Source organism: Papio anubis, chromosome 12 (assembly GCF_008728515.1).
Source record: "Papio anubis isolate 15944 chromosome 12, Panubis1.0, whole genome shotgun sequence".
NCBI classification, from domain to species: domain Eukaryota; kingdom Metazoa; phylum Chordata; class Mammalia; order Primates; family Cercopithecidae; genus Papio; species Papio anubis.
In genome coordinates, this window is record NC_044987.1 from 96,680,087 (window position 1) to 96,699,908 (window position 19,822).

Sequence of the window (19,822 nt, forward strand, 5' to 3'; positions counted from 1 at the left end):
AATGTTGATCGAGACGGAGAAGCAGGACTTGAGGTATAGTGTAATATTGCCAAGAAGTTTAAGTCCAAAAAATTTAAACATAATTATTCTTAAGATACAAAGCAAAGGAGACTGAGAAAATATTGCAGACATCTGAAGGAAATTAATTAAAGTAGCTTATGAAGTTAACTTTGAGTCATTGTCAGTATTTAAATTAAATTTTCTGCAAATAGTTTATCACTCTAAAATAAGGAAGTACTAAACTTAGCAGCAGTACTCTGAGACAAGAATCACATAGCACCGTTCTCCATGTATAGGTGTAGGATTATCCTGGTTTGGGACACAGGAGAAGATCAGAACCTGGAAGAAAAGGATCTCAGAAAACCTGTTTTCCTTTCATCATCCTGACTGCACTATTATACCTGAACTCTATTGTTTTGTATAATAGGTCATGGTCCAGTCATATACAGACCAAACTGAACATTTGGTTTTATTTTATTGAGTCAATTGAGTAGGTTTTAAAAATTCCTTGTAGGGTTCAAATATCCCCAAAGAAAAGGATTCATTAAGGTATTATTATATCAAATAATAATAATGATCCCTAACATTTATATAACACTTATTTGGCAACATTTCAGATACTTTGCAAACATCAGTTCATTTAATTCTCATGAAAACCTGATAGTATTCGAATCAGCCTCATTTTAAAGATGGGGAAACTGAGGCACAAAGAATATAAGGAATTTTGACAAAATTATATAGTTAGCAAGTAGCAGAGAGAGAATTTGAATCCAGGCAGTAGCTGCTAGATTTTATGGTCTTAATATCTGTGCCATAGTGCCTCTCAGGTGTGTAGAAATCTGAAATACATTGGCTCCATCACACTGACCCAGATGCTATGGGTGAGCAAAATCAAATAAGTATTTCTTTCTTTCCCATAATGCATGCAGAATGCCATTCAAAAGGACTAGGTGTGTGACACTTTATATAAATGTAGAATATCCAATTAATATTACTATATTCAACTTGTGTTCTTTGTATAATTTGTGTTCATCGTATCGGTCACAGTTCCAGAAGAAAAGAGAAGCCATTTTTCAGCAGGGTCAGTGAGGAGAGTTTAAAAAATAAACTGGAGGAGTTTATGGAAATCTTGAGGGTATCAGCAGCTAACATGCCTATCTGAAGGAACAAGAGAAAGAAAGGCCTTTCCCAGGAGAAGGTAACTATGTGGAGAAGGTTGTCATAAGCTCAAACCTTCTGTAGAGGAATATGGCCATACAGGAAATTAATAAGAAATTAACTTCCACTGAATCACTTGACACTGGTTGCTGTTGGTCAAACACAACCAGGTATCAAAAGACCAGAGAGCTTGTTGGTGCAGCCATTTAGGTCACCTTATCAAGGCACACGGCAGCGTGAGTACAGAAGAGGAGGACATGGATCTGTAAGTGCAAATGGAAGATATCTTATGTACTTTGGAGGCCTCTTGTCTGCTTGATTTTCTAGCATCAGAGATATTTCTTATGTATATGACCAGATACGCAGCTTCATGCAGTGGAAGACAGAAACTTCCTTCTATTCCTTTTCTTGCTTTATTCACGTAAGATAGAAACTTCCTTCTATTCCTTTTGTGCTTTATTCATGTAAAATTTACACTGGCCCTTTAATGCCCAGCTGAAATGGCAGCTTTATGGTACTTGTTCCCCGATGTTCCCAACCAAATGTGATTTTTGTCCCCTTCCAATTCCATACAACATTGTCTTTGAACTTCCCCTGAAGCACTCATCCTGCCTCTTTTTAGTAAAGCTAGGTGCCTATTCACAGATGCCCCCACACACCTCCCCACCTCATTCCACAGACTGGTAAGTATACCCTCTAATTAATCATAATGCTAAGCACAGATTCCAACACAAAACATGGCAATACACACCAGTTGAGTTTTCCCTTTATTCTCATTCCTGTTGATGCTTGCTTTCTTCATTTCTTGTAACTTCCTCAGTATGCTTAACTACTTTTCAGAAATCTGCTGGTTCTAAAAAGCTTTATGAATGAAAATAGTCGGGCCAGTGCACATATTATTATCTTCAAGCCAGTGTCTTCTCACATGATTGGTTAAGAAGATTTTTCTCTAAAATATGGTACATGTACGATGTGGAGTAAATAATATGATTTTGATGGCAATGGAATAATTTTTAAATTTATTTTCATATTTATCTTAATATGTATTAGAAAATTATAACTAGCACATACCTTTAATGGTCACTGACATTACTTAAAATCAGAGAAAATATAAAAAATAAGACATTTAAAGAAAATGCCTAAGAAATATTTGTAGAAATGACACAGGGACATTGCAAAAAATGTGGAAGTGTTATAAGAAACAAGTAAAAGGTGGAAAAGGCCTGGCCTAGTCCTAGGTCCCATTCTTATTCTGGTTATGCTCTTCCTCTTTCCTTATGTCTCACTGCCAGGACCACCTTTCCTTTAGACATCTCAGCTGGCTGTCAGCTCTCACAAAAGTATTAAGTGCTAAGCACTGCTGTCGTAAATTATCTGTTTTTGTACTTCACATCCTTGCAAAAAAGGATTTGCTGTGGCTTATGACAAAAACCAAAAACACAACATAGAAACAGCTGAAGCACAAATGCAAAGAAGTCAAACTGTAGGCTCATTCCCCAGCTCCTTTGCATGTTCCCATTCGCTAGTACTTTTTAAGTCCCTGCTCTGTTTCCATGCTTTTGCTGTTCCCTTTGCTAGGAATTTCCTTGTCCACCTATTAAACTTATGTTTTGGTTTTTGCTCATGTCTTGCTTCCTCTGTGTGCCTCAGCCAAGATTAAATTCTCTCTCCTCCATGTTAACATATTTTTCTATCTAGAGCCATTAGAAAAATTAGCACACCGCATTGCAATAATCAGTGCAATCTTCCTCCCCCATGAGCATCCTGAGATCAAAGACTATGCTTTATTTACGTAGGGCTGCTATACGGTCTGCTACGCTTTGAGCAATTAGTGATTATAACTTTTGTCGTGCCTGTGGGTTGTGTTCAGGAGCCGTCCTAAACCTTATAGATGTTTTAAATAATTTAATATTTCCAAGCATCTTAACAAATATGTTCTATTATAATCCCCATTTTACATATGAAAAAAAGATACACAGTGGTTACATAAATTGCTTAAGGTCAATAATTAAAAAAAAAAATGGTTTAGATTTTTAAATCTAAGCAAACTCTAGGGTCAAGTTGCTTAATTGTTTGTTAACCCTCAGTGACAATAATGACTGTGTTGTCAGGTAAGAAGTCCTTTAGGAATATTTAAAATGGTTACCCAGAGTGAAAAACTTAATAAACATTAAAAATTGACCATAATATTTGACGGCAGTGAGCATACTCAAACTTCCCAAGTCAGGGAGGAAAATGAAGCCCCACACAATGACTTTGAGGACCAGCCCTGAAATTGGTAATTGGTAATTGTATCTCAATAGATAGGTGATAGAATAGATTTTCCCCATAACATTTAACTCCTTCCCATCCGATCCCCACTTTAAGGTGATGATTTCTAAGCAACATTAAAAACTTTAGAGAGCTGGAAAAGAGGTAGTTAAAGGAGCTGAGAAAATTATGCTGTGAAATTGAGGAGTGAATGGGAATTTTAACAAAATTTAGAAACAAGCAGAGCAGTTAATAACAGTGTTTTCAGGAGGAAATGAAAAGTAGAAAACAGTAAGGAGAGTGGAGAAAGCACCATAGCTTCAGTGGCTTTTACCCTTCTGAGATTTACATCAGGATTCTTAATAGAAATGAAGATAAATCAGGAAGGATGCACTAGGTTATGTGCTGGTAACACAATGCCCATATTTCAGTGACTTAATGGAACAAAAGTTTATTTCTCTCTCATGTCGAAGGCAATTGATAGTGTGCTCAGTTCCTTATAGTCACTCAGGATTCAAGCAGACACATACCTAATTTCAAAGGAGGCAGAAAGTTAGGGGGGTGCATTCATGGCAAATATTCAGGAGGTGGATAGTAAGTAACATTTGGTGAATGATACTAATTACTACCCCAGGGGATAATGATAGCATCCATGCCATAGAGTTTCTGTGTGTATTTAATGAGATCATGCCTAGAAAGTACCAATCACATAGCAAGTGTTAGCTATTAATGATAGCAATAAGCAGCCCTATTTTCTCAAAAGGTTTTTCTTTTTTTTTTTCCTTAAATAGGGAAGTTGTAATACAGCACATTACACACACATATGAAATCAGAGCCCAGGTAGATGAAATCTAATTTCTAATTGGAAGCATCATCCCCAGGTCTACTATTAACACAATTATGAATTGATTCTTGGCATCTGAGGAGAAAGTTTTTAGAAAGGCCTGATGAATGTCATAATGTATGTATCATAATGCAAAGGTACTCTTTAATTTTAACATATAAATATTTCTCAGTAAGTATTGTATTTTATAATGAAACACACACACACAGACACCCCGATAAACAATTTGTCATTTAAACATTTTTGTTTCTGAAAAGCTGCCAATAAATGATTGTTGTTTGCTAAAATTTTTGATGTTCTAGACATAAGATAAAAATGTGAGTTTAAAAAATCTGTATAATACAAAAATAAATGAAAGACTGTTCAGCACAATCATTCATATGAAATGTTAAACCTGCATAGGAATAGGACTTCAGATGTATAACTATTTGTGTTCAATCACTCTTCTCCTTCTTGATATTATATCAAATTTTTTTGTCTGTTTCACAAGAAATGTGTTGCAAGGATAGTTATTTTTGCCATACTGAGAAATGTCTCCTGGTGGATTTTTTTTTAAAAGGTAGCTATTGCGTTCTGAATCATTAGCTGACAGCAATACAACTTTGAATGTAGCAAGAAAACAGCTTCCTCACTGCGTGCAAAGGGAAAGCAGCAGGGGATTTCCATATGCGGTGTCAGTCTAGGTAAATGACATCTGTTATGAAATTATGTCTGTGCCCAAGACATCCATTAATGGATGCAGGCACACCTCAACTACAGAAGGCAGCTGCTTTATATAGCAGCAGGGTTTACCAGCAACAACAGAATCAATAACAGCAGCAATTTATAAATCACATCAAATTAAATCTGCAAACCTCGTGGCTGACAGAAGCATTCTTTAATATCCCCTAGTCTAAGTTTTCTAACTATTAGTTGATTGAAGAAACATTGAAGGGGCTGTCATGCCCAAAGACAAGCCAAATGCAAAACAATTAATTGTGCTTAGGCGACCTTTCATTTAACCTGAAAGATTCTAAAGCAACCAGTCTGCTATGTGGGTAAGATGAAGGCCTGGTAGCTCCATCTCATGGTGGTTAGTGAATGGGGAGATTTTATCAGCATCTCTATTCCATGACTTTTCTACTGCCTAATTGGGAAATACATTTTTCTCACCATTTAAGTCTTAACTCTGAGCCAATACGTCTCAATTTCTGTTGTACACAAATTTTTTTCTGGGGAATTTGTTAAATTTCCCAGGCCCTACCCTTGGGCTTTCCAATTTCTAGGCACCAAAGTTGAGTCTCAAAAAGGTAGTAAGAGGGCTCCTCTGCAGTAAACACCACCCCCAATAACTAATTTATTGATTCTTATATATGAATTTAACCATGATGCTTACTAAAATTACACCTGTTTTGGACCTACCTTTGAAGGGTCACTAGACACAGTAGGCATAGGCACCTGTGTGTGAAAAACAAATGCAAAGATGATTCTGATGTATATTTGAAGGGACAGTTATAAATTATCAATCTACATTATAGTGCCAAATTATACAGTTACAGTCATGTGTTGCTTAATGCTAAGGATATGTTCTGAGAAATGCAGAGTCAGGCGATTTTGTTTTTGTGTGAACATCATAGAGTGTACTTACACACTTAGATGGTTTAGCCTGCTACACACCTAGTCTTTATGATTTCAATGGCCTATTGCTTCTATGCTACAAACCTGTATAGCATCTTACTGTACCGAATACAGTAGGCAACTATAACGCAATGACAAGTAATTGCGTATCTAAACATACCTAAACATAGAAAAGGTACGGTATAAATATGGTATAATCTTATGGGACCACCATCATATATGTGGTTTGTCATTGACCAAAATGATATTGTGCAGTGCATAATTATGAAGGACCATTTAAGATATGGATTACATAATATGAGTCATCAGAGAACAAATCAGAAGACCAGCCAATGTTCCTGAGTTCTTACTATTCTGTAGTTGTTGGTTGGTAGTATAATGCCATACTTAAAAGCCATGGTTTTGAAAAAACATATTGCATGATTATATGGTTTTGCTGTGTCCCCACCCTAATCTCATCTTGAATTATAGCTCCCACAATTCTCACATGTCGTGGGAAGGACCTGGTGGGAGGCAGTTGAATCATGGGGGCAGGTTTTTCCTGTGCTGTTTTCACAATAGTGAATAAGTCTCAGGAGATCTGATGGTCTCATAAAGGGGAGTTCCCCTCACACGCTCGCTTGCCTGCCATCATGTAAGACGTGCCTTTGCTCCTCCTTCACATTCCACAATGATTATAAGGCCTCCCTAGTCATGTGGAATTGGGATTCCATTAAACTTCTTTTTTTTTTTTAATAATCAGCCTTGAGTATATCTTTATTAGTAGCATCTTTATTATTATGTCTTTATTATGTATTTATTAAAAACAGACTAATACACCTGGGTTTGAATTCTAGCCCTGTCGCTCTCTAGCTGTGTGGAGTTGAGAAAGAAAGCCCTCTGTTGATTTTCCTTATGTGTAAAATGGATAACATGAAGTCATTATGAATATTGAGTGTTAACCAAAAATAGCAATTAAACCATAGCTGTCACAGATGTTCAGTCATTGTTAGCTGTTAGTATTAATATGTGCCACTCGATTATGTCATTGAATTCTCGTGTCACTCGATTATGTCATTGAATTCTCACAGTCTTATAAGGTACAGATTATTATTATCTCCTTTATACAAAGGAGAAAATGGAAACACAGAGAGGTTAGGTCAGCAGTCCAGAATCACACAGTCAGCAGCATTATGGTTTTCATATACTTAGCCGTTACTCTGAATGTAGAGCTGAAGGAAACCATAAGTTTTTTAAAACACATTACTTATCTTTCTCAAGGTTCCCTAGTGGGTTATTGATGATGTGGGCAGTGATTAAGAGTAGGAGGTGATTGCATGTGTTTTGGGGGTAAGACAGAGGAGGCCCCTCTATTAACTACTTCTACTGTGCCTTGACTGTAGGAGAGTCACTTAAAATTTCTGTGATTTGTTATATAAATATGTAAACTGTTAGAATGGTAAGACTTGCTTCATGAGTATTTTCTATGGATTAAATGACAAGGTGTGAATTACCTAGTAGGTGCTCAATAAATATTGATTGACTTCTTATTCTGCCTAACAGCATTAGAAAAACTGTTATGTGCATAGTTCTACCCTATGTGAAGTAGAAAATATAAAAATAAAAGATGGTGAACATTTACATATGAAACATCATATCAAACACAGTTCCTGCTTTATACTTGGCATTTTGTATTGATAAACAGAGGTAGACTCCTGGCATGTACAGTACTTCACATGAAGTTATGTTCCTCCAGTGGACCGTTGGATCAGTGCCAAACAACTGATCAAACTGAAGCCAATCAGATTTTCTCCTCTAAAATCTGAAATTAGATTCAATGTGTGGATTTTGAGGTAAAACTAATTTAAAAAATTGAGCCAGCCATTTACACAGAAAAATAGATAAATCAGTTCAATAGATAAAAGAAAAATGAGGTGGTCCCACAGAGAGAAGCAGGTTGAGAACTCATCTGGCAGTAGAGAGGAAGAATTTTTAACTATCTGCTCATATTTCTGGTAGCTGGCTGGGTACTCTTTCGCACCTGTCTTGAGACCTAGTTGTTTATCTTTTATTTGGATATTCTGAGTTTGCAGAATATCTTTTCAATAGCTTTTATTTTATGCTTAAGCTTTTATTTTATGCTTAAACTTTGAAGTGAGTTTCCGTGCTTTGACATAAAATAACCTTGACTAAGATATCGATGTAGGAAGAAGAGAAGGAAACAAAAAAATAATTGCTAAGTACTTAATTTAATCCTAAAACAGCCCTCAAATACTACAGGCATTATTATTCATAGGTTGGTGGTAAAGAAATTGGGATTGAGAATGTGTAACTTGCCTAAGATCAAGCTTCTATAGATGACAGGAACACAAGTCTTTGTGACATCAAATCTCACTTTCATCACTATTTTAAGACATAGAAAAAAATCATTATACCACATACAAGATGATGCACTGAAATGAATAATGTAAGGTCATTTGAGTGACCTGAGAGCTGACAAAACTCAGTGTATGTAAAATGCTACAATAAGGATCTTTACCAATAAATAACATTATATAATATGCAGCTCCTGATTTAAAAAGTATAACAATAAAACCATTTAACAAGCATATATAAAAGCAATTTAGAGGTCTAAAAGGAAAAGTTTCTAATCTCCATCTTGTTCCCCCAAAAGATTTTGCCTTATTTTGTTTTCCACTGAGGAATATGAACACCTGTAAATTTAACCAAATAACCAAATATTTTGGTAAGTTAAAAGTCCTTTTTTCCCCAAATACTAAACAATAAGAAAGCACTACCTATGTGGGTTTTTGTTGTTGTTGTTGCTGTTGTTGTTGTTTTGTTCTGTTTTATAAATTTAGAAGATATAACCTTAAAACAAACTACTTAGCACTCTGGAACTGTAAGTTCATTGAAAATACTTTCTTACTTTATAATAGTGATGTGGTGGTTAATACTGAGTGTCAACTTGATTGGATTGAAGGATGCAAAGTATTAGTCCTGGGTGTGTCTGTGAGGATGTTGCCAAAGGAGATTAACATTTGAGTCAGTGGGCTGGGGAAGGCAGACCCACCCTTAATCTGGATGGGCACCATCTAATCAGCTGCCAGTGAATATAAAGCAAGCAGAAAAATGTGAAAAGGCTAGACTGGCTTAGCCTTTCATGCCTACATTTTTCTCCCATGCTGGATTCTTCCTGCCCTCAAACATTGGATTCCAAGCTCTTCAGCTTTGGGACTCTGACTGGCTTCCTTGCTCCTCAGCTTGAAGATAGCCTATTGTGGGACCCTGTGATCGTGTGAGTTAATACCTCTTAATAAACTACTATATATATACTCTGTGTGTGTGTGTGTGTGTGTGTGTATATATATAAAAAATAGTTACTATATACAGTTCAAGTCACCATGTGACCTGAAGTGCCTCTCATGAACTGGGTGCTTTCTGATACATCTAACCATAAACTGGATCATGCAAAGCATCATTCCATCATCAAATGGAAGTGGTATACTGTATGTATGTGTGTGTGTGTGTGTGTGTGTGTGTGTGTGTGTGTGTGTGTATTAGTTTATTTCCACCTTTGTCTGAGGAGATAAACCCTGTACTTCCTGAGGCAACAGTCATGGCCGCTTTTGAGACAGTGGTCAGTGGAGATAATGTTGTTTCTCCTCAGAAGTCACCCCCAACACCCCTGTTTGCCTCTAGACCTATAACTAGACCAAAGTCCTGGTGGGCCCCTAGAGGTGAGGTTCAGAGTGTGACCCATGAGGAAGTTCCCTACACTCAAAAAGAACCGCTTGAGTTTTTAAATCTACGTAAACAAAAATCTGGAGGGCAGGCATGGGAATGTATATTAAGGGTGTGGGAAAATGGTGGAAGGAACATAGAGTTGGATCAGGCTAAATTTATTGATTTGGGCCCATTAAGTAGGGATTCTGCACTTAATGTTGCAGATAGGGGAGTTAAAAAAAAGGTTCTAGATAGTTTATTTGCTTGGTTAGCTGAAATAGGGATAAAAAGATTGCCCATTGTGAGTGAGCTGGAAATTCTTGATCTCCCTTGGATTAATGTAGAGGAAGGGAGATTGGGAGAGTGGAGTGCATTAGTCACTTTAGACATACTCATCCCAGCTGGGAGGGCCCTTAACCAATGCTTTGCAAAATAGATTTGTGAGAGTGGCACCTGCATTTTAAAGAGCCCTGTAATGGCTCATCTCTGTAGGTGAGATCTAACAGTGGGAACCACAGACATTCAACTACAAAATGTAAATGCAATGGGAATAATTGTATCCCAAGGTGGCAAGGGCCAAGAGGCAGCACTTAACTGTCAAAGGGAAGGTGGGTGTAGCTACTGTAATGGATGGCAGAGGCAAAGAAGCAATCAAAATAGCTGACTCATGTAGAGCTCTAGCATTGACTAATTAACCACGGTGTTCCTACAAGTGAAATTGATAGGAAGCCTACTTCATTCCTATTTAATTTATATAAGCAGAAAGCTTCTAGGTAGAATGGACAAAAGACTAATTTGAATTGTAAAAGAGAATCATGGCTCCTCAATCAATTGAGTGACCAGAAAGGCTGCCAGTTTTGAGTGGGGTCCAGAACAGGAAAAGGCTCTGCAACAAATCCAGGTGGCTGTGGAAGCTGCTCTGCCACTTGGGCCATATGACCCAGCAGGTCCAATGGCGCTTGAGGTGTCAGTGGTAGATAGGGATGCTGTTTAGAGCCTCTGGAAGGACCCCATAGGTGAATCACAGTGGAGTCCTCCTGAATTTTGAAGCCAGGCCCTGCCATCTTCTGCAGATAACTACTCTCCTTTTGAGAGACAGCTCTTCGCCTGTTACTGGTCTTTCATGGAAACTGAACGTTTGACTATGGTTCATTAAGTCACCTTGTGACCTGAACTGCCTCTCATGAACTGGGTGCTTTCTGATCCATCTAACCATAAAGTGGATCATGCAAAGCATCATTCCATCATCAAATGGAAGTGGTATATACATGACTGGGCTCGAGAAGGTCCTGAAGGTACAAGTAAGTTACATGCAGAAGTGGCTGAAATGTCCATGCAGAGAACTTAAAAAAAAAAAAAAAAAAACTGGCATGTAGTAAGTATGCAATAGATATAGGTGATTTTTATCAAAACAATGCATTTGCAACCACGTTTTCAGAGTTAGATACATATCTGGTGCTATGTCGGAGCCTAATAATATGTAATTACCTCTTTGTGAAATAGTGATTCGCTAAGCATGAGTCAAGGAGTGAAGACAAGGGGTGATTTGTAAGGATAAAGACTTTGGTCAGATTCTAATCGTGTGTGTAGGTCAGCCTCTAGAAATAAAAAGCAACAAGTGGAGGAAGATCTTTGATGAGAATGATATGCCTAGCATAGTAAGAGATTTTGTTACTATTAAGCTCCTGCAAGGATAAGTTGGGTTTCTAGGGTTTGTATTTCTCAGATAGTCACAGAGAATGATTGCTACTATTCTATAACATAGAGAATAAAGCCTTATGTGAGTGAGCAAGTAGGTCAACCAATTTCTAAGTATTATTATCTCTAATTATCTTAGAAGTATAAAGAGTGGGTGCAGTGTGTTGATGCTTGGTAAGTATTCTCATCATTATGTTGTCCTACATCAATGTAATAAGATATCCCACAGTCTACCTTGAAACTTTTATGAATACATTCTGTACAATCATCTCAAAGAAAGACAAAATCCCCATATTTTGTGTATTCATTTTAAAACATATGCAGTACTCGGCAGCAACTTGTAGGAAGCAATGACTAGAATGGAAATACATGAAAAACATAGCTAAAAAGCTCTAGGTGCAGTGGTGTGCAATTGTATTCCCAGCTACTTGGGAAGCTAAGGTGAGAGAATCCCTTGAACCCAGGGGTTTAAGGCCAGCTGGACAGCATAGCCAGACTCCACATCATCTTAAAAAAATCATAAAGATGAAAATATTTAGAAAATATTTAGTATAAAATATGTCCAAATTATATAAATTTATTTAATTTATATTTCTTTTAAAAGCCAACAACATTTCTGGAAGATGTTGAAAAAATGATCTGACCTTCTAGAAGGTAGTGGGAAGTAGACAGTTGAGGGGCTTTGGGAAGATAAAACACAACAAATAATTGAGAAAAATGCAACTATATATCATGAGATGGAGTTGTATCACAGAATAGCACAAGTCAGATAACTCTAGATGTAAATTCTGGGTGACATTAGGTAAGTTACTTCAGCTTTCTGATCTGTGGTTTCTTTTTCTATAAAATGTAAATTTTTACATAAGTTATATATGTATGGATAAAATACATTCATATATTCATATATAATATTTACACATATAAATAGTTGATACATGTAACTCATATATTAAACATAATCATTTTTATATAAATATAAATAATATATAACAGATTTATATGTAAATATATTATTAATAACTATATATAAATATAGATATTTCATATCTATGTTTATATCAACATAAAAATGTATACAATGTATACAATGTATTTTATACATACACATATATACATGAATATACATATTCATCTATGTAAATGTCTTCAGAGAGTAGATATATGATGATATGGGTTTATATAAATATACAGAACTGAGCCCAGTGCCTGAAACATAGTGTGCCTTAAATATACGAATTTTTTTCATCCCTTTTAAGTACTTTAGATAGTAAAATACTAAATCAAGGCAAAGAAAAATTCCATTAACTGTGAACGGGAAAACACCAATCTCTCTCTGGTCTGGAGACTATACCTTATGAGTCTGTCATGTCCCCACCTTGACACCATGAAGCAGCTGTGCACTGCTATGCTGATATTGGGAAAAGAGGCCGTAGCTTCTGCAGAGTTTGGCTGTGAAACTCATATGCCAGCTTGAACTGCTGCCATCTCTGTCTGCAATCGTGGGACAGCAGGAAGTCTTTTTTCCCTACCTGAGATTTTTGCACATATTTATTATGGGAAAAAATTCTCCTTCCTAAAGTTTTCTTATTTGCTTTAACTCTCATTGCTACATTTCCATAATGTTGGATAATCACAAAGCACATAAAAACATTTTTATGTACAGCAAAATATATATGGTAATCTCATTGAGTGACATTTGCAAAGCAGCACTGCACTGGTGTTGATAAATAATACATCATATTACATTTTATATATTGAGGCAGTGGAATTAGAAATGGGGAAAGAAAAAGCTATATTCAGTTAGTTCCATTCTAGTCATTGCTTCTTACCATGTGCTGCTGAGTGTTGTATATGTTTTAAAATGAATATACAAAATGTGGGGATTTTGTCTTTCTTTGGGATGATTGTACAAAACGCATTCATAAAAATTTTAAGATAGACTGTGGGATATATCTTAATACATTGATGTAGGACAATATAATGATGAGAATACTTACCAGGCAGCAGCACATCTGCTTATCCTCAGCCATGAGTGGCAGATTGATAGCAAACATGTCATCACTTTTCATTCCAGCAACTATGGCAGCATCACTAATTGACCATGACATGCTTTTAGACTGAATTCAGAGGCAGCTGGAGTGGAAGAATGCCTTCTTAATACAGTGTCCATGCAATCTCTACCAAATACATTGGCAAAGTCAAACTTCTTTGCTATATCTCACCCACAAATCTGGAGGGTGCGAAGGGGTGCAGAGGCCTGCAGCGGTGACAGAGGTCAGGCAGCAATGGATCCACACTCAGAATTTCCTCAGTGTCAAGGGTAGACATACATTTAAAATCCATAGAACTAATATTTATATCTGCTCATTTTGAGACATTGTAATCAATTTTCCAATATTATCTAGTTTATTTAATAGCTTTATTGAGAGCCTACAACATTAGATGTGCCAATAGAATACCTGCCAATATACTCGACAATAAACCTCCAAATTTGGTTTATTTCTGCATTAAATTATTCAGTGGGAATAACTTCATGTTTGGGATGCCATCCTCAGGTGCCTGAGATCTTACTGTGTTGATACATCTACCTGAATTTGTAGCAGAGTAAATTAGCCTATGTTTAATTCAACTCCCACACCTGATTATTACATTAGTTTATACTCTAGAGTCTAGAAAGACTTAAACATGCAATATGGGTAGAGGTTTTAAGATGGGGTTGAAGAGATAAAGATTGGTATCAACACTTGAGCAATCTAAGTAATTTTAATTTTGCTCTAAGCACATTACAAATACATCCCATAAAAAAGACAAAATAAGACTTTACAGACCTCAATTGTATACAGTTTGGGGAACAGGTTTAAGAAGATGAATACAACATTACAAAAATATAATTATAATAGGACATTGATGGAGGGAAGGGTATGCAAATAAAGAAACCAAAAGCTTCAGCATCCCTAGCTTTATGGTAAATCTGTCTTTGATTCTAGCAAACTAGAAACACAAATTGTAACTTGCATATACATGTATAATAGAATGAGACATTGAGCAAATTGTTAAGAATTTTCCCACATTTTAACAAAGGTGGCTAGAAACATTTCTGTAGGGCTAGTGGAGAAGAGGCAAAATTTACTCCCTGGAAAACACCCACTCTCCACACATAGCATAGTAAAATAGAGGGTTTTTATCGAAACATTTTCTGGAAGATAATACATGAGAGACTGGGGCTTCGTGCACTTTCCTCCCTCCTAAGAAAAGCATAAAGGGATATGCTTTTCTTTGTCTCAGACTAAGTGATTAGGGCCAAAAGAAAAACACTCACAGAGATAAGGTTGTCTATACTCGGTAGACTAGTAACTAGTAAACACACAATGACTGAAGAAATTACTAGGACTGCTTCTCCTATAGCTAAGTGCAAGAAAATTCTTGGGGGCACACATAAGAATGCTTCCTCCTTACCTGAAAATGCCTAAGAGAATTAAAGCTAATTGTCACATCTGATGATGGGAGAGAAAAGAGAGAGTGCAACAGGAGACATGTCTGCCCTTGTAGATTTTGGAAGGATCAGGATGGTGTGTGTGTGTGTGTGTGTGTGTGTGTGTGTGTGTATGTGTCTTTCCCATGTAGGTTCCATATGAGTCATATTGAAGGGAACCTAGTTATCGAGGTGAGGAAAACTTGGGAGAAAAGGAGACTGGGCATTTGAATGAGATCAGCCATAGAATGCATCACCCATGTCAGTATGGTGTAGAATGAAGGTTACACTGAGTAGCCTCCAAGAACCTTCCGATATATATCTATAAAATTCCCAACATTTGAATCTTTGACTCAGCAATCAGTAGAAAATTATCAGCAACATTAACTAAGCAAAAATATTTTGCTCATTTTCTTCTCATCCTTTTCTCTCTCCTCTCCTTTCCCTGGCAAAGACTTGAGTGGGGAGAGATCATGCTAAAATTCTTCTTCCCCTTGCTGATTTCCAAGCATTTGGTCAATTTGAACTGAAATAGGGAAAAAAATGTTTGAATTGTATGAGAGATCAGTGTTGATTTGTATTATACTAGACTTCTTAATGCTGAAAAATGACACTCTTCTAATACCCAGAATTCAGGGAAAAGTAATTTATCTGCCAAAGACACCATCTAAAGAAAGGGAAAGATTTCACAGAGTATATTTGAAGCTCCAGATGGTAAAAAAAACAAAATTGTTTTCTGACTGTATCTTACTTACCAAATTCAGTGTGTTTACTAAACCTGTGGACATCTCATATTTACTTTTAGAAAATGTTTCTGCCATATAACAATCAATTGCATTCACTTTTCTTCTCCAATGTAGCTGTGCTCTATTATGTTGTTGTGATGAAAACTCATTATATAAATGCAACCATATGAGAGGTGCTATTGAAACTAAAATATGCGAACTTTTAAACTTTTTGTTTTTTATTACTGTGTGGAGCAAACTCTCTAAAAAGCCCTCCAGTAAGGAATTGAAGAAGTACCCTTGTTCTTTAATACATTAAGAAAGGAATAAATTTGCTTATGACACCTTCCTTTCCTCACTTTGGCTAGTTTAAAGTTTTTCAATTTCACTGAAATTACATTGCTGTGAGACTCCAGATATTACAAGCATACTACAGGGTAATCTTATTATTCATAGAAGGTTGTGAGGGAAGGGTTTATATTAATACAAAAAAAAATCTATTTCATGACAGAGATTCAAAAAAAGTCAAATTTGCTATCGTTTATTGCTCTTGTATGTGAGAATCACTGTAGAAAAGAGTCATGTAAGACATGCCTGCTTCCCCTTCACCTTCCACCTTGATTGTAAGTGTCCTAAGGACTCCTCAGAAGCAGAAGCTGCTATGCTTCCTGCAGAGCTTGCAGAACAGTAAGCCAGTTAAGCCTGTTTTCTTTTAAATTACCCAGTCTCAAGTATTTCTTTATGTCAGTATGAGAACAGCTTAATACAGGAGCCTTCATCAGGAAATAAAGACCTGAAGAAGCACTTGAACCTTAGTGTTTTTAGGCTAGGTTTTCTGAAGAGTGGAGAGTCATGGAGAAATCACAGCATTTACATTAAATGCCATAAACTGGGGAAACTTAGCAATATCTGTTTGTTCAGGTTCCTCACTGTAGAAAAGTAAAATGTGACCTTATATCAGTTGATATCTCTAATTTATATCTTTATTTTTAAAAAATAAAATTTATTTTAGTAACAATCACTCTTCAGGGTCAGAAATTTTGTGTATAGTTAAATATTGCCAGGGGAGACATTTTATCAATACATAATAATAAGAGGTATTTATCAAACTTGCAGGGCCTATAAAACAATAACACAATGAAGAAAAAAGTATGTAGATAAAAATCAACATAATGTCTGGAACAGTACCTCACATATCAATATTAATGTTGAATGTAAATGGTCTAAATGCTCCACTTAAAAGACACAGATTGGCAGAATGAATAAAAAAATGACAAATCAAATATCTGCTGTCTTCAAGAGACACAACTAACACATAAGGATGCTTACAGATTTAAGGTAAAGGTAGAAAAATGTATCTTATTCAAATAGAATCCCAAAGTGAGATGGAGTAGTTGTTCTTATATTAAATAAAACATACTTTAAAGGAACAACAGTAAAAATAGACAAAGTCATTATATAATGATAAAAAGGATTAATCCAACAAGCAGATATTACAATCCTGAATACGTATACGCACCTAACTCCAGAGCTCCCAGGTTCATAAAACATTTTCTGCTAGACCTGAGAAAAGAGATAAACTCCAACACTATAATGGTGGGGGTGGGGGAGGGGACTTCCACACTCCACTGACAGCACTAGGCAGATCATAAAGGCAGAAATTCAACAAAGAAACACTTAACTTGAACTATAATGAAATCAAGATGGAAATTTAAAATTTCTTTGAAGTGAAAAATAATAGTGATAAAAGTTATCAGAATCTCTGGGATAAAGCAAAAGCAGCACTAAGAGGAAAGTATCCCCAGACCTGCAGGGATGTTTTAACATAAGCAAGTCCGTAAGTTTATTACATTATACAAACAGAATTAAAAGCAAAAACCAGATGTTTCTCTAAATAGATGCAGAAAAAGCATTCAGTTAAATCTAGAGTTCTTTTATTATAAAAACCCTCAACAAACTAGGTATAGAAGGAACATACCTCAAAAGAATAAAAGCCATTTATGATAAAACCATAGACAACATTACACTGAATGGGGAAAAGCTGAAAGCTTACGAACTGGAACAAGATAAGAATGACCATTTTCACAACTTCTATTCCACATAATACTGGAAGTCCTAGCCAGGGCAATCAGGCAAGGAAAAGAAATAAAGGGGCATCCAGATAGGAAAAGAGAAAGTTAGGCTATCTCTGTTTGCTGATGATATGATTGTATACTTAGAAAACCCTAAAGACTCTTCCAAAAGATTTCCAGATTTAATAAATAAATTCAGTAATGTCTCAAGTTACAAATTGAATGTATACAAATCAGTAGCACTGCTATACACCAACAATGACTAAGGTGAGAATCAAATCAAGAATATAATCCTTTTATAATAAATGCAACATAAAAAGATATCTAGGAATATACTTAGCCAAGGAGGTGAAAGGTCTCTACAAGGAGAACTGGAAAACACTGCTGAAAGAAATCATAGATGACACAAACAAATGGAAATACATCCCATTCTCATGGAATAGAAGAATCAATATCATTAAAATGACTATATTGCCAACAACAATCTATAGATTTAATGAAATTCTTATCAAAATACCAATACAATTTTTCACAGAATTAGAAAAAAATTCTAAAATTCATATGGAACAAAAAGAAAAAAAAAGCCTGAATAACCAAACCAATCTCAGTTAAAAAGAACAAATCTGGCGGCATTGCATTACCTGACTTCAAATTATACTACAAGGCTATAGTAACCAAAACAGCATGGCACTTATATAAAAGTAGACACATAGATTAATGGAACAGAATAGAGAATCTAGATATAAAGCCAAATACTTACAACCAACTGATCTTCAATAGAGCATACAAAATATGAATTGAGGAAGGTATATCCTGTTCAACAAACGGTACTAGGAAAACAGGACAGCCACATATAGAATGGAACTGGATCCCTGTCTCTTACTATATACAAAGATCAACTCAAGATGGATAAAAGAGTTAAATCTAAGACCTGACACCATAAAAATTCTAGAAGAAAACCTAGAAAAAACTATTTTGGGCATTGCCCTATGCAAATAATTTATGACAAAACAAATACAACAAGAACAAAAATAAACAAATAAAATCTAATTAAACTAAAATGCTTTTGCATAGAAAAAAATCATCAGAGTTAATATACAATCCACAAAATGGGAGAAAATATTTGCAAACTATGCATCTGACAAGGGACAAGTATCTAGAATTTACAAGGAACTCAAACAAATCAGCAAATAAAAACCAATCCCATCTAACTGTGGGTAAATGATATATGTAGACATTTTTCAGAAGAAGAAGATATACAGATGGTCAACAAACTTATGAAAAAAAATGCTCAACATCACTAATCATTAGGGAAATGCAAATTAAAATCACACTGAGACATCAACTTCCCCTCCAATCAGAATGGCCATTATTAAAAAGTCAGAAAAAAATAGGGGTGGCATGTATATGATGAAAAGGAAATGCTTAGACTTTGCTAATGTTAATATAAATTATTGCAATCTCTATGTAAAACATCATAAAAATTTCTTAAAGAACTGGAAGTAGATCTACCCTTCAATCCAGCTATTTCACTACTTAGTATCAACCCCAAGAAAAAGACACAATTCTATCGAAGACACTTGCATATGTATGTTTATTGCAGCACAATTCACAGTGTAAAGCTATGAAACCAACCTAAGTGACCATCAACTGATGAGTGGATAAAGAAATTATGAGTGGATATATATATATATAACACTGTTACATTGTTTGAGGTTAATCACAAGATGCTGAGGCTCTGTTCCAATATTTGCTTTTTTATTTGTTTCTTTTCAACATTTTTTTCTGGTGTGCTACTCAATCATAAAAAATACTACTCAATCATAAAAGAGAACAAAATAATATCTTTTGCAGCAACTTGGATGGTGCTGGAGGCCATTATTCTGAGTGAGGTAACTTAGGAATAGAAAAACAAATATGGTATGTACTCACATATGAGTGGGAGCTAAACCTTGGGTATGCAAAGGCATTCAGAGTGGTATAATGAACTTTGGAGTCTCCGAACAAAGGATGGTGGGAAGAGGGTGAGGGATGAAAAACTACATATTGGGTACAATGTACACTACTTGGGTGACAGGTGCACTAAACAATTTCAGACTTTTCCACTATACGTTTCATCCATGTAACAGAAAACCACTTATACCTCAAAAGCTATTGAAATTAAAAAGTTGATACAATAAAGCAAAAACTAAATAAAATAAGCCTTGAAGGATATATATATATATCTCTAAGATCAACTAGCAGCATTTTCCTGCCATCAAACAATAAGGTGAAGGTCAAG